This window comes from Macrotis lagotis, chromosome 2 (genome assembly GCF_037893015.1).
Source record: "Macrotis lagotis isolate mMagLag1 chromosome 2, bilby.v1.9.chrom.fasta, whole genome shotgun sequence".
NCBI classification, from domain to species: Eukaryota; Metazoa; Chordata; class Mammalia; order Peramelemorphia; family Peramelidae; genus Macrotis; species Macrotis lagotis.
This window is the reverse complement of record NC_133659.1, coordinates 23,208,512-23,225,565: the sequence shown is the minus strand read 5'-3', so window position 1 is coordinate 23,225,565 and position 17,054 is coordinate 23,208,512.

Below are 17,054 nucleotides of genomic sequence, written 5' to 3'. Positions count from 1 at the left end.
CATAAATTAGCACTGGAAGACAGTAGGAGGGGTGGGAAATGAAGCTCAGGGGAGAACAAAGGAAAGTTCAGTGCTAAATTGAACTTCTCTCCCTGGAGAGATTCCCATAGTTTTTGTCCATTAATGTCAGAAGCAGGAGGGACAATGGAGAACAGAGTTGTTCCATCTATTGAATCAGTCATCAATCCCAGGTCAGATAACTAAGTCTTGAAATCTTTTTGAGGTGATGAGGTTTGTCCTTCATTTTCAAAGAAAACCATGACATCATGGAGGTGATGCTATGACAGGCATGCGAATTGGATTTGATTTGGGGCTAAATCACCAGCCTCATTTTCTTCTCCAGAGCCATCTGGGTCCAGTGGCCAGATATGAATCAAGAAACTGGAGATGGCCGAGGCCAGGCAATCAGGGTTAAGTGACTTACCCAAGGTCACACAGCTGTTTCTCCCAACTCTAAGGCCAGTACTCTATCCACCTAGCTGCCCTAGATGAGAACATGCTAAGGGAACCAACCAATTCACCAAAGACATTTAGCAGAAGATCCTTAGTCAATGTGGAAGGAGCAAAGTACTCGCAAAATGGCGCCGCATAGGAACTGCCTATAGACCTTCGGTCATGTCCTGTGGGAGTTTAGCTGCTGTTGAATCATTTCATTTGTGTCTTATTCTCCATGACCTCATTTGGGGTTTTCTTGGAAGAGATACTGAAGTGGTTTGCCACTTCCTTCTCTAGCTCAAATTACAGATGGGGAAACTGGGGCAACTAGGGTGAAATGACTTGACCAGGGTCACACAGTATCTGAGGCTGGATTTGAACTCGGAGAGATGAGTCTTTCAGATTCTAGGCCTGGTGCTCTGTATACTAACACACCTCCTAGCTGCCCTTCTGGTAAACAGGAGTTGCTAATTAATTCTTTTTCACATGTACTACCTAAGTCAGAGTCATGCTCTCTCCTAGAAGTTATCTGGACTTGTGGGAAAATGAGTCTCAGACTTTGGGGAAGATGGGTTATACCAACTGCTCTTTTAAAAAATTTTTATTTATTTAAGGCAATGGGGTTAAGTGACTTGCCCAAGATCACACAGCTAGGCAATTATTAAGTGACAGAGGTCAGCTTTGAACTCGGGTCCTCCTGACTCCAAGGCTGGTGCTCTATCTACTGTGCCACCTAGCTGCCCCCTCCAACTGTTATTATAACACTAAATGCTAATTAAATCTGGTTGACTATTTTATAACAATTGATAATCAATAGGTTAATCCTGAATGGACCATTCCCAAGGACTCAGGTTTATTAAGTCTACAAACCTGAGTTTCAATAGTAGTTAAATGCATTCTGGGGACCCAGACTCAAAGGGGCAGTTGGATAGGGAGCTAGGGACTTGGACTATACTGTGAATGTAGGAGCAGAAAGGAACTTTAGAGGAGAAATCATCAGAACTGCGAAGGATGTCAGAGCTGGGAGGGCCTAGGAACAGGGGATGTCTGAGTTTGAAGTACCCTTAGAATAGAGAGAACGAGAGTTGGATTGGATCTCTGCAATCATTTGGTCCAAATCTTTCATTTTATAGATAAGGAAACTGAGTCCCTGAGAGAGGAAGTCATCTGGGGGTCTTCTGACTCCCAGCATTGATTCTGGCTGGTCCTGGCCCACTGGCTCCTCCAGGCTGCCCCCCACTAGCAGTCCATCCCCCAAGGGAAGATGAGTCTCAGTCATTCCTGCTTCAGCAGAGCCAGGCCTGGGAGCCGCCATGGAGGATGGGGAGCAGCAATAACACTTAGTTCTTCTGCAGAGCTTGACTCCCCTGGTCAGGTCCATGGAAAAAGCAATTCCTCATTGAGTAAACAAAGATAATTTTACTCTGCTCCAGGTTTTTCCTTTAAAAGGGCACAAAGAGTGAGATCTCCAATTATGGGAGGACGGGAAGAACAGCCTGGTTTCCCAAAACATGGGGGACGTGGCCTGGCTCCCAGCAGACCTAGGTTGTCTGACCTTGACTAGCCCCTCAGAGCTTCCACCATGTGATTTGTTTCCTGGAACATAGTCTACTCTAGTGATTCCAAGCCTTCCACCTTCCTCAAGCATTCCCCCCCCCCCCCCCCCCCCCCCCCCGTCCATTCCACCCTAATTCCCTTCCCCCTCTCCCCCACCAGAATACTTCTTCCCTTACCCTTGGATGGCTACTTGTCTCCTAGGACCATAAGTCTCTAAGCAGGACCTTGGTCCAACCTCCTCATTTTACAGATGAGGAAACTGAGACTGGTGATTTCCCTGAGGTCATACAGCAAGTGGCAGGTGACATTTGAACCCGAGCTGGTATTGGAAACAAGATCTTTCCTTTTGATCCTGGTGATTGGTCTTTTAAGCCATCTTCCCTGGGGACCACATTGTTCTATGTTTTCAACAACCCCTTCTTTTTCTCTCCTGTTTCAGAGAAAGAGGACCCTCTCTTTCCCAAAGTAAAGATTTTTGTTTGGGGGGGGAGAATTGTGGTGGAGTTGCTAGGACCCCAAGTTGGGAGACCAAGGAGTCTGGAATTCTAAATCCATTATCTAATACTTCAATGATCTTGGGGAAAAATAATCTCTCGGGGCAGCTAGGTGGCGTAGTGGATAAAGCACCGGCCCTGGAGTCAGGAGTACCTGGGTTCAAATCCGGTCTCAGACACTTAATAATTACCTAGCTGTGTGGCCTTGGGCAAGCCACTTAACCCCATTTGCCTTGCAAAAGCCTAAAAAAAAAAAATCTCTCAATCTTTCTGTGTTGGGAGCCAGGGTCAACCTGCCCCTGCCTTTACCCACTTGTTGACTCAACTCATTTCGCCGACTCTATCCCTCCTGTCAAGTTCCAAGGACCCCGCGGAGGCTGGACCCCCGCATTTCTGGGTATTTATTTTCTCTTCTATTAAACACAAGGTTGGAAGAAATGCCTCCAAGGGCCTGTTCTGTTTGGGGCCTCAGTTTCCTCCTCTGTAGGGTTGGCACAGACTGCCTCTGATGTCTCTTCCAGCTCTGTCTCTATGGTATTATATACCTATTTAACATATACAAAGTCAGATTAGAATGTAAACTCTTTGAGGGTAGGACTGCTTTTACTTTATATGTCCAGAAATTAGTGAGAGATTAATAAATGTTTACTGGTTGACTTGTTTTCTTTCTCCCTCCCCTATTGAAAGGTTATTCTCCTTGGCAGACAAAAAATAAAAATAAAAATTGAGTACTTTTATTTTTTGCAAGGCAATGGAGTTAAGAGACTTGCCTTAGGTCACCCAGCTAAGAAAGTATTAAATGTCTGAGATCAAGATTTGAACTCACGTCCTTCTGACTCCAGGACCAGTGCTCTATCCGCTGCACCACCTAGCTGCCCTAAATACTTTTTTCTTATGGCATGAGTTATTGTCTTGTCCACCTTCCAACATTAATCTTGGTCTTTTTTTAGCTGTTCTTTCTTCTCTTTCCCATTATAGCTCTATATCCAGTAAACATCCCTCAACAATAGTAGTAAAAAGATTCTTGTCCCCTTTTGTTGTCCTTTACGTTCCTTGTTGACCTCAGTTCATTTTGAGTTTTAGCCTCCTTGGCATTGTTATAGGACCACACCTTGCTCTTGTATCCATCCTATGTTACTCTCCTTTTTTCTGTCTTATCTTTTGAAAAAACTTAGCTGTTTCTGAGATATTTCACTTCTCCAGGCCTATTTCTTCAATGTTAAGTAAGGGGTGTGTGTATATTCTAAGTGTCCATGATCCTAGGAGGGTCTGGAAGTTCATTTCAAGCATGAAAACTTGTGCAAAAGTCTGAAGGTTGGGGTCCATCCAAAATGGTGCCTAGAAAGGCTGTATGAGGAAGAGTGATGTGAATCAATGTTGAAAAGGTTGGTTGGGGTCAGATTTTGGAGGCCCAAAGGTACAAGTTAAAAGTTTCTGTTTTACATTGGGACAGAAGGAACCCATTGAATATTTTGAGCCTGGTCTCTAGCAGATCACTTATATTGACTTCTATTTGGAGGATTCATTGGATGGGAAAGAGACTGCAGGCAGTGACATCCAGTGGGAGGTTGTTGAAATAGTTCAAGGAAGAGTTGATGAGGGTGATGATGGTTGTATGAGAAGAGAGAAGGAATAGGGAAGGATATTGTGGGCACTGATTCAACAAGTTTGATTGGTTGTGAAAAAAAGAGAAGGAAAACCTTATAGAATGACTTTGAGATTCTGGACCTGAACAATTGGTACAAAGGTAACAGAAATGAAATGAGGAGTGGGGATAGGTGTAAAAATGAAAAGTTCCTTTTGAATAGATTGGATTTAGGCTGCCTGTGGGATATTCAAGTGAAGCAGATGGCAATTTGGGACTGGGATTCAGGAGAAAGGTGGGTTCTATATACAAATTTGGGAGTTATCCACATAGAGAGCAATGAACCCATTCTGTTGTTCAGGAATTTTTAGTTAAGTCTCACTTTTCATGATCCAATTGGAGGTTTTCTTGGCAGAAATTTTGGAGTGGTTTGCTGTTTCCTTTTCCAGCTCATTTTCCAGATGAGGAAACTGAGGAAACAGGGCTAAGTAACTTGCCTAGGGTCACACAGCAGTGTCTGAGGCCACATTTGAACAACTCATGAAGATGTTTTCCCGACTCCAGACTCAGTAGCGAATATACTGTACCACCTCACTGTCCCAATTGAATCCATAAAAGATGAGAACCTGGAGAGAGAGAGAGAGAGAGAGAGAGAGAGAGAGAAGAGAAATACAAGGCATGATCAAATTATTCCTTGGATCACCTATTTTTTGACTTTGAATTCTTGGAAAACATCTTTAAGTACCCCCATCAGTAATGGATAAACACAGTCTTTCTCCATGTGTTTTCAGCATGTGAATTATAATACAAAGATGGAATTGGGGGAAAATCAGAGGAAAAGAAATACTGGTTTCAAGAATCCAGTGTCTGGCTCTATCCATTCCCCAGGGTCATGAAGACAATATTTTTCACCCATTATTTTCTGGGAGGTCAGGGAGAGGGTTATGAGGGAGACAAGAATCTGAAGAGTGAACTCAATTTCCATTCCATAGAAGGACATTGGCTTCTTTTGCCATCTGTTCTGCTCCTCAGCTGGGAGGAAGCCCTGGACACTATTTCAGAATAATTATTTGTTTTCAGTCTAGATTTAAGCATGACCCTCAAGCCATATATATCCCTATCATCTCTCCCCCAGGGAAGGGTGACTTTTCTTTCCTTTCCACAGTAGAACCCAATCCAAGAAGGTTGGGGTTGATTGTACGATAAGATTACTAGAAATGACCCAAGGCTTAGGTGAAGCAGATATTAGTGAGACTCCCTTTTCCTAGTCCTTGAATCAAAAATCTTTCTCCCCAGCTAAATTTGAGAACTATTAGGCAAAAAAGCAACATCATGGTGGGATGGAAAAGAAACTGATATTTGGAGTCAGATGACTGGGGTAATATAGCTTTGCTACTTACTAATGCATAACGTTGGCCTCAGTTTCCCTATTTGTAAAAGGATATGACCATGTGACCTCTAAAATACCCCCTCCCCCACTCTAGATGTATGATCTTATGACCTCCTGAGAATAACCATTCTAAATTTTGGGGCAGCTCTCATTATTAGGAAACTCCCCCCCACTGTTGTCTTCTCCAAGACAACCCTTCTGGCACTTGGAGACAGTTCTCATGTCCGGTCTAAGATTTCTTGTTACAAGTTTCCCATGCCCTTGTCATAGATCTTCTTATTAAAAAGCCAATCTAATATAGAGGGAATAGTCCTGGATCTGGAATGAGATGGTTTGGGTCTAGCTTATGGTCATGGTACTTGGTAATTTCTATGATTTATGCTCCTTTCTAAACATTCTGAACCTCAGTGTTCTCACTTTTAAAGTGGGTATATAAGCCTATAACATTTGTTTGGGGCTGTTGGGAGGATTGGATTTGAAGATTCATGTAAAATATTATCAAGACTAGTTTTCTTCTACTACAGGCCAGCCATTGTCATTTAGCAAACATATAAAGAGGTCATGTTGCTTTGAATCAGCTTCAACCCACTTGGATATGTGAGCATAGATGAATGAGGACATGATATAGTATTCAATTCTGGCCAATAGATCTTGGGAAGGATGCTGATTGGCTAGAGAGCATCCGCAAGGAAAGCACCCAGGATGGGTAAGTAGACCTGAGTCTATATTAAAGTAATATTGATTGAAGGAACTAGAGATGTTTGGCCTAGAGAAGAGAAGAGCAAAGGTTGATAAAGGTGGAAATGTGGGGCTGTGATGGAGGGTTGACTTGCTTTTTCTTTGTCCCAGGTTTCAGGGGTAGAAGCTGCACAGAGGCAGATTTAAGCTCCATACTTCAAGGTCTTCAAAAGTGCAATGGTTTACTCCAAGATGGGGTGAACTTCCCCTTCCTGGAGGTCTTCAGGAAGGTGCTATTGGACTACTGGTCATGACTGGTGGCCAGGAGTCTTTCTGTGTCAGTATTGTACAAGATGGAAGCCAAAATCTTGTTTAATTCTCAGATCTGGTGACTCTGTGACCTCACCATGGTGGGTATCTCTCAAATCCAGTGATCAATTCCATGGGAAAACTCGACATCCATGGAGCACCTCCACTGGGGACAGACATCCTGGCTCTGTGGACAGAGGGGTTTTTTGGTGTCAAGATAACTAAGGTTCAAGTCCTTCCCCTGGTGGTTGTGAGAACACAGGGCTCAGGGCCTAATCTCTAACATCTCAGGCAGCTCTTCCAAGGCTAACGTAGGAGGAAGTAGATGATCTGTGCCAGTGGAGGGGCTTTGATCTTAAAGGGTTTCTGCATAAATGAAATTCCAGGCCTTATACATGTATAAAATGTGAGGCATTGTGTTAAGGGTTGGGCTTGTAAAGACAGATAAAATAAAGACCCTGCCTCTAAGGAGAGCAAAGACAATAAGATAAATAAGAATAGGAAATTATGTCTTACTTTCAGGTTTGCAAAGTTTGATGTATTTGTGCAAATATATATATATATATATATATATATATATATCTATCTATCTGTGTAAATCATATACATATATTTTATAGCTCTCTATATAATTGTTCAGTTGTTTCAGTTATATATGACTCTCTTTGTATATGATTCTCCATTTGGGGTTTTCTTGGAAAAGACACTGCAGAGGTTTGACATTTCCTTCTCCAGTTCATTTTACTGAGGAGGAAACTGAGGTTAATGTTGTTAAATAATTTGCCCAGGATCACATAGCCAGTTAAGTGTCAAGTGTCTGAGGTAGGATTTGAACTCGTCCTCCTGACTCCAGGGCTGGTGCTCTATCCACTGTGCTACCTAGCTGCAGCTCTTTAAAACTTTAAATTTAATTTCAGATAATTTAATTTTTACAAGGCAACCTTTTTTGTTGTTTTTAATGAGGAAAGAGTGACTTGTCCAGGGTCATACAGCTAGTAAGCAATGAATGTCTGGGGTAGGATATGAACTCAGGTCTTCCTGACTTGTGCCTAATAAATGTTTGATGATTGATTTCTTGGATACAGACAATAACAATCAAAACTCCCCTGCTCTCAGGGAGCTAACATCCTATTGAGGAAAGATGACCAATGAGGTGAAACTGGAGAGCTAGTGAGGTTGGTTGTGGTTGTGAGGTACAAGAGGAGGCCTGGAAGCCAGTGAGATAGGGTTAGAACTGGCTTACCAAGGGCCCAGGTGAGTCCAGGGGCAGATTTCTTTTCTCAGGTGAGTGTGAAAGGCATGAGGAAACTGAGGCTCAGCAAAGTTTAGGGCCATGCAAAAATATAGGAGTTAGGACAGCTTATGAGGCTCCTGGGGAGATAGATGAATATATGAGGAACTGGTCCAAGGGAGAGAGAGGGGGGGGAATGAGAGAGAAGGGAAGGCAGCAGGTTGGGAGGAAGAGCTCTGGAAGGGGAGAAGTCACTCTCCCTGTTCACTCTCTGGGACAGTCTTGAGGCCTCTGCCTGAAGGATTTGTAGTGGCAGCAGATGGAGGGAGTCCTCCCACCCTCAGCCTTGGCTGTGTCTAGAGTCCATGAACTTCCTATTCACCCAGGGAGGGCACTTGGAAGGGAAACACTGAGGCTTTGGAGGCTGGAAAGCCAGACCAGGGAAGGAGGAAGTTCCCTTCTCCTAAGGGGATGTTTCTCATTAGCAGACCCCAGTTGTCACCGAGCACCAGGGAGCCAGATTGACTGGGGTGCAGGCCCTGGAGCCTCTCTGGGATTACAAAGGGGGACCTCTAGGGCTGGCCCTAAAGTGAGTTTGGAGAAAGCCTGGGAGTCAAGGCCTCCTAAGCCTGGTCAGATTTCCAATCTCTCTCTCTCTCTCTCTCTCTCTCTCTCTCTCTCTCTCTCTCTCTCTCTCTCTGTGTAAATTGGAGTGTAGCCTTATTTTTATCCTGCTTAGCCCCAGAGCAGGCAGACAGAAGAATAATTATTCAGATGGGCCAGAGAACAGTGGTACCAAGACCTCCTCGGAGGTCTTTAACCAAGGCTTGGGTAACAGCTTGTCCACAAGGTTAAAATGATATCCTTTTGGATCTGACCTAGAGTTGGGGTCCTGGGTCCCCTTTGGCTTTGAAATTCTATGATTCTGTGAAGTCCTTTCAAGTTAATTTGTTCACGGTTATGAAACTTCTAATATATGCAGAAAACCGAGGCAGGTGCTGGGTGGGGAATGTATCCAGTATTTCCATAATAACTCCCATTTATATTAGGCCTTTAAGGCTATAAAGCATTTTCCTCACTGTATCCTGGTGATGTAGGCAGGACAAATATTAGCACCATTTTCAGGAAGGATCAGTGACCTGTTTGTGATCACACAGGTGTGGAATGTTGGAGGAGAGAAAACAACTCTCCCCTTTCTCCCTCCCTTCCCCAATTTAGAGTCTGATTGGATGATAAGCCACAGAGTCAATCCTAAGAATGGGTAGAATGGAGATATAGTGGAACTAGCCCTGGCTGTGGAGACGGAAGACCTGTGTGACCTTGGCCAAGTCACTTGACCTCTCTGCATCTTGGTTTCCTTAATAGTAAAATGAAGGGCTTTGACTCTCAAGTGATGTTCCAATATGGGCCCAGTAGCTCTCCAGCCAATCTATACCTCAGAGGGTCCTCACTACAAAATTGCAATCCAAAATATTAAGGTATCAGTATTATTAGGAGACCCACAATGCTGTGAGTGGTCTCCAGTTGAAGGTTATGACTGACTGGATGAATCAAGGGAGCCATGGAGGAGGAGGTGACATTTATCCAGGTACTGAATAACTACTTAGTATACCTAAACCTTATTTGTTATTGGACCATGAACTTTGGTGTTTAGAACCAAAAGGGAGTTTATAAGTCATCCTGCTCAAGCCCCTCATTTTGCCATAGAGGAAACTGAGGCACAGAGTAAGTTTCAGAGTCCAGATTCAGCATCAGGTCTTTTGAATTCAACATTCTTTTCACTCAACTTGGCTTGTCCTTGGGTCTCAGTTTCTTCATCTCTAAAAAGAAGGATCTAGAGGAAATGATCTTCAGGTCCTTTCACCTCTCAATCCTTTGGTTTAAACGTTTTTCATCTTTTATTTTTTTTATTTATTATTTTACTTTTAAGTTGTCCCATATGTCCCTAGATTAAAGAAAAGGTAGGGGGTTGACAAAGGAGGTGTTGCAGTCTCTGCCTTGGCTATTGCAAGTCTGTCATTGGCTTCATTAGGGCATTGGAGGTCAAGGGAGGCTCATGGAAGGAGCCATGGTTCTTCATGTGATGTCATTATGCATCCTTCCCTCCCCAAGGTGGCAGATTTATAGCATTTTCCCCTCATAAAACCCCTGATGTTCTGCCAAAATGGGGCCAGCTGGAACTTGAGGCAAAAATGAAAAAGAATTAAAGCGTCTAACTATTTTTAAGTCTTTGATTTCACTGGGTCTAGTGGAATAAAACCCAGCCTAGGAGTCGGGAGGCCCAGGTCTGCTAATAACACAAGGAGGGATGTTGGATAAGTCCTTTGCCATCTCTGGGCTTCATTTTTGCCAGTGGTGAAATGAAAATGGTGACTGATGTGGATTCTGAGGTTCTTCTCAGATCTAACAATCTCCTAGGCAACTCATAGAACAGTGGAGCTGTATCTCCACTGACCTGGAACACCCACCCCTGCCTACCTTCCTCTTTTTCACTAGGAAAATCTCTGTGTTGGAGAAAAAAGATCCTAGAATAAATCAAAGAGAGCAAAAGAGTTGGCAGGACCCTTTAAGATCATTTTCTGCTTGGCCTTCAAGGTTCACCACACTTATCTTTCCAGCTCTCTAGAATGTGATTTTATAATATTAGAATTATTTAATATTTTATAATTACATAATTATTTTGTAATAATAATTACACAGAATGCAAAAGTTGGCAGGTCCCTTAAAGAGTGTTTTCTCACTGGCATTTAAGGCCCTTCATAACCTACCTTTACAGCTCTATCTTATACTATTTTATAATTATATAATTATTTTTTATTTTATAATAATATAATAATTTTATAATAATGATTACACAGAATGCAAAAATGTTGGCAGGCCCTTTGAGATCATCTTTCTGGCATTCAAGGCCCTCCTCTTTGCAGCTCTGTCTTATATTATTTTTAAATGTCTGGTTAATCTGCTCCTCCCAGGGACATTGATAGTATGGAATCTGAATTCTCGTCAGTTGGCCAGGAAGTATTTATTAAGTATCATTTACATTAGAGAGATAAAGTCAAAAAAAGTCCCAGTCCTCAAGAATGACATGCCAATGACTGGGTATGTGAAAATACAGACTGGCTGGAGGGTATCTTTCAAGGGTTGACTGGGGAGGAGGGGAGCAAGGTAAATGAAAGACGGTGGGAGCTGAGCCCAGCCTTGGAGGATGCCAGGGATATTAGGAGGTCTAGGAGAACATTCCAGATGGGGGTGGGGGGTGGAGGGTGGTAGCGATGGGGAGGGGGTAGCCATAGAAAGGCATCCTTCAAGGCTGGGCTATTGCAGTTGGATCTCAGAGCATAAAGAAAATGAGGAGGTAAAAGAGGACTGGAAAGGTTGGAAGGGTCTATGCTACAAAGGATTCTGGAAGCTGAAAAGAGGTTTTGCCATTCGAATCTAGAGGTGATGGTTGGTTCATTGGTTGGTTATCCTTCATTCTTTTTTTTTTTTCTTTACGTTTTTGCAAGGCAAATGGGGTTAAGTGGCTTGCCCAAGGCCACACAGCTAGGTAATTATTAAGTGTCTGAAACAGGATTTGAACCCAGGTACTCCTGACTCCAGGGTCGGTGCTTTATCCACTATGCCACCTAGCCACCCCTGGTTATACTTCATTCTTGAAGAGGACTGAATTCAAGAAGGTGAGGTACTGACTTGCAAGTCAATTGGATTTAAGTGAGGGAGGTTATGCAAAGTCATCAGCTTTACTGTCTCCTGTTCATTCATCTTGGTCCAATGGCAAGGCCTAGACTGGGGCAACTAGAGATGGCTCTGTGGCCATATAGGAGGTCATGAGTAAATCCTTCATGCTCCCAGAGAGCAACGACTAATTCATAAGATTAGTGACCTCAAGGAGGGGATAGGCAGCTATTGGAGTTCATATATGAAATGGGGGCAGGGCTGGCATGGTCAGATGTATACTTTGAGGAGATCACTTTAACAGCTGAGTGGGGGATGACCTGGACTGAGAAGATGTGACTTGTTCAGGTTTGTTTCCAGAGTATTTACCATTACTGCAAAGAGTTATGGGTAGTCTAGACATCACTACCCTGAAGGATTATGAGAAATTTGCTCAAGGAAATCTTGTTCTTGTTAACCCTGGCCATATTTGACATTCAGCTGGTGTCGGATTCGGCCTTATCCTCTCCTCTGCCTTGAATTTCTATGGCACTTCACTTTTTAATTTTTTTGATCTTCTCAGATTAGCATGAAAAGACATTCATCTTTCTTTCATCTTTGTGCAGCTGGGGTGGAGAATGTAGCCATGACGTCTCTTAGTGTGTCTACCACTTTTTCCAAGACATAAAAATGTCTTGATGAAATAAGCAGATATATAGTAATGAATCCATTCTTTAATAAGAGTTCTTTGTCTGATCCTATTAAGATCTGGATAGGATGGAGTCCCATGATCCCCCCCTGGGCACCCCTTGTTAGGTATAAGAGCTTAGGATCATAGTTTTACTATGGGCTCAGGGAGTCCACAAACCTCTTCTCCATCACCTCTGTCTCTCTGGACAGAACAGGACCAAGTTATTGGCAAGGGTTGCATGAATTTGTGAATGTACTCAGTCAAAAATCAACTCTGATCTCCCATCTTTTCAGTAGTCCCCACTCCTCCATGGCTGGTGATGTTTCATTATGTTTCAGTCATGGACACCTGGTTGCCATCTTCTTCTTCATCCTCATCAAATAGCTAAATAGCAATTTAAGATTGCAAAGTGCTTTTCAAATATGATCTCATTTTATAAAGGAATTGGCTCTCTATAGAATAGATAAGCATCCTTAGGTATTGTGTGCAGCATGTTATGAATTAGAATCTATAAATAATTAAATTGTACACAACAATAAGGAAACAATGCATAAAAGTCTCCTATGTGGCTATGAGCTTTTCACCACGTTAGGCAGCCCATAGGTTTTTTTGGTATAAATTTGAACCCACGAAAGCTGGTGTTTCTGCAATTTTGGAAGTTTGATTAATGGTTGGATCCTCTGACTACCTCCTGTATCCTTTAAAGTTCCCCTCAAATATCTCCCTTCAGAAAAGACTTCTCTAATTGTTCCTATTCTTCAACACAGTAAAAGCCTCCTCATATCTCACACAGTCCTTTATTGGTCCCTCTCTAATGGACTTTTCATGTACCATTGTTAACGCAATAAACTCCAGTGATTTCTAATTATCTCCAACATCAAATAGAAAATCCTCTGTTGGACTTTTAATGACTTCCATACTCAGTCCCCTTTGCTCACCACCCTTCCTCATACTCCGTGATCTCAGGATACTGTGCTCCTTGATGTTCCTTGAATAATATGATCAAATTTATGTATTTTCAATGGTTGAATCCCTGTTGCCCCTGAAGTTCCCTCCTTGCTGATAAAAGGGGGATTTCTGTAGATTTAGCTTATTTAGATTTTAGTTAAGGTTTTGATAAAGTGTTCCATTTTATTTTTGTGGACAAAATGGAAAGGAAGGAGCTGAATATAGAGTGAGCTGAATTTGAAGACTGGTCTATGAGGAGACCCAAAGAGAAACCATTGAAGGCTAGGGTCAACTGAAAAGAATTCTCTCATGGAGTGAGCTAGGAATCTAGGTTGACCCTGCATTAATATTTACTCAATGATGAATAAAGACACAGATGACACATATCAGTTGTGCAAATGACATAAATCTGGAGATGGTGACCACAGAAAAATAATTGAAATAAAAGATATGGTAAACCTCTAATCCCAGCTGTTGTTGCTTGCCCTTCACTTTTCTTGGCTATTTTTTTTTTTGGTAAGGTAATGGGGTTAAGTGACTTACCTAAGGTCACAAATTTAGGCAATTATTATGTGTCTGAGGCAGGATTTGAACTCAGGTCCTCCTGGCTCCAGGGCTGATACTCTATCCACCACACCACCTAGCTGCCCCTTGTCCTTCATTTTTGAAGAGACCATGACATCAGGGAGGTGATACCATGACATGAAAGTGAATTGGATTTAAGTGAGGCACGGCTGTGCAAAGTCACCAGTCTCTCTTCTGGAACCGTGCCCTGGAAAGACTCACATCAGGATAACCGGAGATGGCCCCAAAATGGTGAAACTGAAGATGATGAATCTCTATTCTAAGGAACAGTAGGACTCTTGTCAATCAAGTACCTACACTCACTTCAGTATCTGTATGGGGTGGGGTAGAAGGTTACCTAATGTTGGAAAATGAGTAGGTAAAAAACTGTCATGCTGATCAATATGGGGTCAGGTCTATGGCCCACCCTTGTACTTGGTGAGATGGAGAGTCACAGCCTCATAAAACCCCCCACAAGAGCACAGTACAAGCAGGCTGAGGTGCATTAGTAGTGGTAACTTGAACACTGAATAATATGAAGGACACTATTGAAGACTGGCAAAGAAGGTGGACTGGGTCATGCTGGGAAAATGAGTGATAATAGATAGATGACCTTAGTGTTACTCAGATATCCACAAGATGCCAAAAGCACTAGAGGAAGCTTCCAGGATGTGGTAGATCCCTTCTGGAGAAGTGATGGAAAAATCTATGGATATGGTCCAACCATTCTGGAAGGCAAGCTGGAATTATACTAAGAGAGGGATCAAAATATCCATTCCCTAGGAGCCAGAGACTCCATGGTATGCCATATGCAGCAAAGACATCAATGACCAAAAAAGAAAGATCTCGAAGTATTTATAGCATAGTATTTGTAGTAGCAAATAACTGGAAACCAAATAGTCACCCAGTGATTACAGAGTGACTAAACAAATTGTTGTTATATGAATGCAATAGGATTATTGAGTTGTGAGAAACCATGACCAAGAAAAGAGGGAAGACAGAACCAAGGCAAAATAAATGGAGCGACTTGTAATGATTACACAAATGTCAGTGGAAAGACTCTCCTAAATAGAATGCTGTGTCATGATAATCTGACCTCACTTGTGCCAAAGCACAGGGATTTTATTTTCTGGGAAGAAAATAAGCATCTCCCTTCATCCTTTGAGGATATAGGGGCACTTTGCATGTAGTGTCGGACTCAGTTGAGGTGTTGGTTAATTTGACTGAATTTATTTTCTTTCCTTCTTATTCTTTGTTCCAAAGGGGCTGCTCTCTGGGAAGGGGAGGGAAGAGGGACATGTTTAGAAATGAAAGTGATGTAAATCACAAAGGATTTCAATATGAATTTTAAAAAGACAAAGTCGGGGACAAAAATCAGATAGGTTGAGATAGTATGAAAAGGCTGGACACTTCATGGATAGATAGTTTCTCTGTAGTGATGAGGTCATGAATCCCTTATGATACTGAAGTAACTCATAAAGATCCATATATTAAGGCAGGAGGGTCAGAAATTCAGCTTGGAAGAGGGAGGGATCATGGATTGGGCTATACACTGGAGCATAAATTATTATGTTTTTACTTTTTAACTATTCTCCCCATTTGTTGCTCTTTTCTTCACCCATTTCAGTTTATTCATTTTATATTATTACAGTAATCTTGTTGTGAGAGTAAACATAAACCCCCCTCTGCCCAAAAAAGATAGAGAATAATGAGACAGGAAAAAACGTGTACTTCAGTCTCTTCACCCATTTCAAAATGTTACCTGCATTCTATTATTATTTTGTTCTGAAACCTCAACATTTTAGAAAATCAAAACCAGGAGACAGTCCCAGTTTGAATCACACTTACCCCCATTCATCTACCCAGTCACCCATTCACTCATTCACTCATTCACTACCATTCCTTAAGGCAACCAGATGATGCAGTGGATAGAACACTGGCCTTGGAGTCAGGAGGCTGGGGGTTCAAATGCAACCTCAGATACTTGATACTCCGTAGTTGCATGGCCTTGAGCAAGTCACTTAACTCTGATTAGTTCGCATCGAGGGCCATCTCCAGTTGTTCTGATTCATATCTGGCCACTGGATGCAGATGGCTCTGGAGGAGAAAGTGAGGCTGATGACTTAGCACAGCCCCCCTCACTCAAATCCAATCTATGTGCTTGTCATGGAATCACCTCCATGATGTCATGGTCTTCTTCAAGAATGAAGGACCAGCATCATCATCATCATTCTTCAAAAGTTCAGTTTCCTGAAGGCAACATTCACCACTCCTGTGATTTCCCAGACCAAAAGACCACTCTCTGACTACCATTCCCTTACACAGAGCATTCTAAAAGTCTAATTATAAAATAAATCTACATGTTTTCCAGCCTAATTAAATTACTGGAATATTGGGATACATCTGAGGAAAATAGGTATTTGCTGGAATAATCTCTTTTATTTGGAAAAATATCTCTAATGTCAATATAAATTGATTATCAAAGATTCTTTAAAAAGGCAACATGATATATTGGTAGGGACAGTGGAAACTTGAGATTCCACAGGACTAGCTTTGGATACTTCCTTAGAAAGCCACACCTTTCCTTGGGTCTCATTGCCTCATATATAGAAGGTGGGGGTTGTACTCGGTGATCTCTAAAAGATTTTCTTGTTGTGATAGTTTATGACATCACAGGATTTTGCACTAGACACTACACAATTCCATATATGACCTTGGCCAAGTGCCTTCCCTTTCTTAGAACTAAATTTTCTCATCTATAAAATGGGAGTAAAAATTCCTGCTCAATTTTCTTTGTGAAAAACAAATGAGATCATCATATTGGGCAACTAGACAAAGGAAAGGGGAAGGTCCTTGGTTTGCTGGAAAGCAGCGTACCAATGTGAGGAGTTACTAGTTTTTAAAATATATCATGATTGGTATTTATTTTTTAATATTCATTTTTTAAAAAAAGTTGATATCTGAATTTGGTCTCCATCTTCCACCCCTTCCCCAGCCATGGAGAAATGAAGCAATGTGATATGAATTACACATGTAAAATCATGCAAAACATTTCCATATTAGCCATGCTATATGGAAAAAACAAGAAAAATAAAATGAAAAAATTATGCTTCAATCTAAACTCAGACTTCTTCAGTTCTTTTCCTGAAGGTGGATAGCATTTTTCATCATAAGTTATTTAGAATAGTCTTAGGTCATTGTATTAATCAGAGTAGCTAAGTCATTCATAATGGATCATCATACACTATTGCTGTTATGTGTATACTGTTCTCCTGGTCGTGTTTCACCCTGCACCAGTTTGTAGAAATTTTCCCAGGTTTTTCTGAAATCCGTCCTATTCATCATTTCTTATAGAACAAAAGTATTCCATCGCAATCAAATGCTACCACTTGTTCAACCATTCCCTATTTGATGAGCAGCCCTTCAATCTCTAATTCTTTGCTCCCACAAAAAAGAACTGTGATAAATATTTTTGAATATATAAGTAATTTTCTTTTTTCTTTGATCTCTTTGGGATA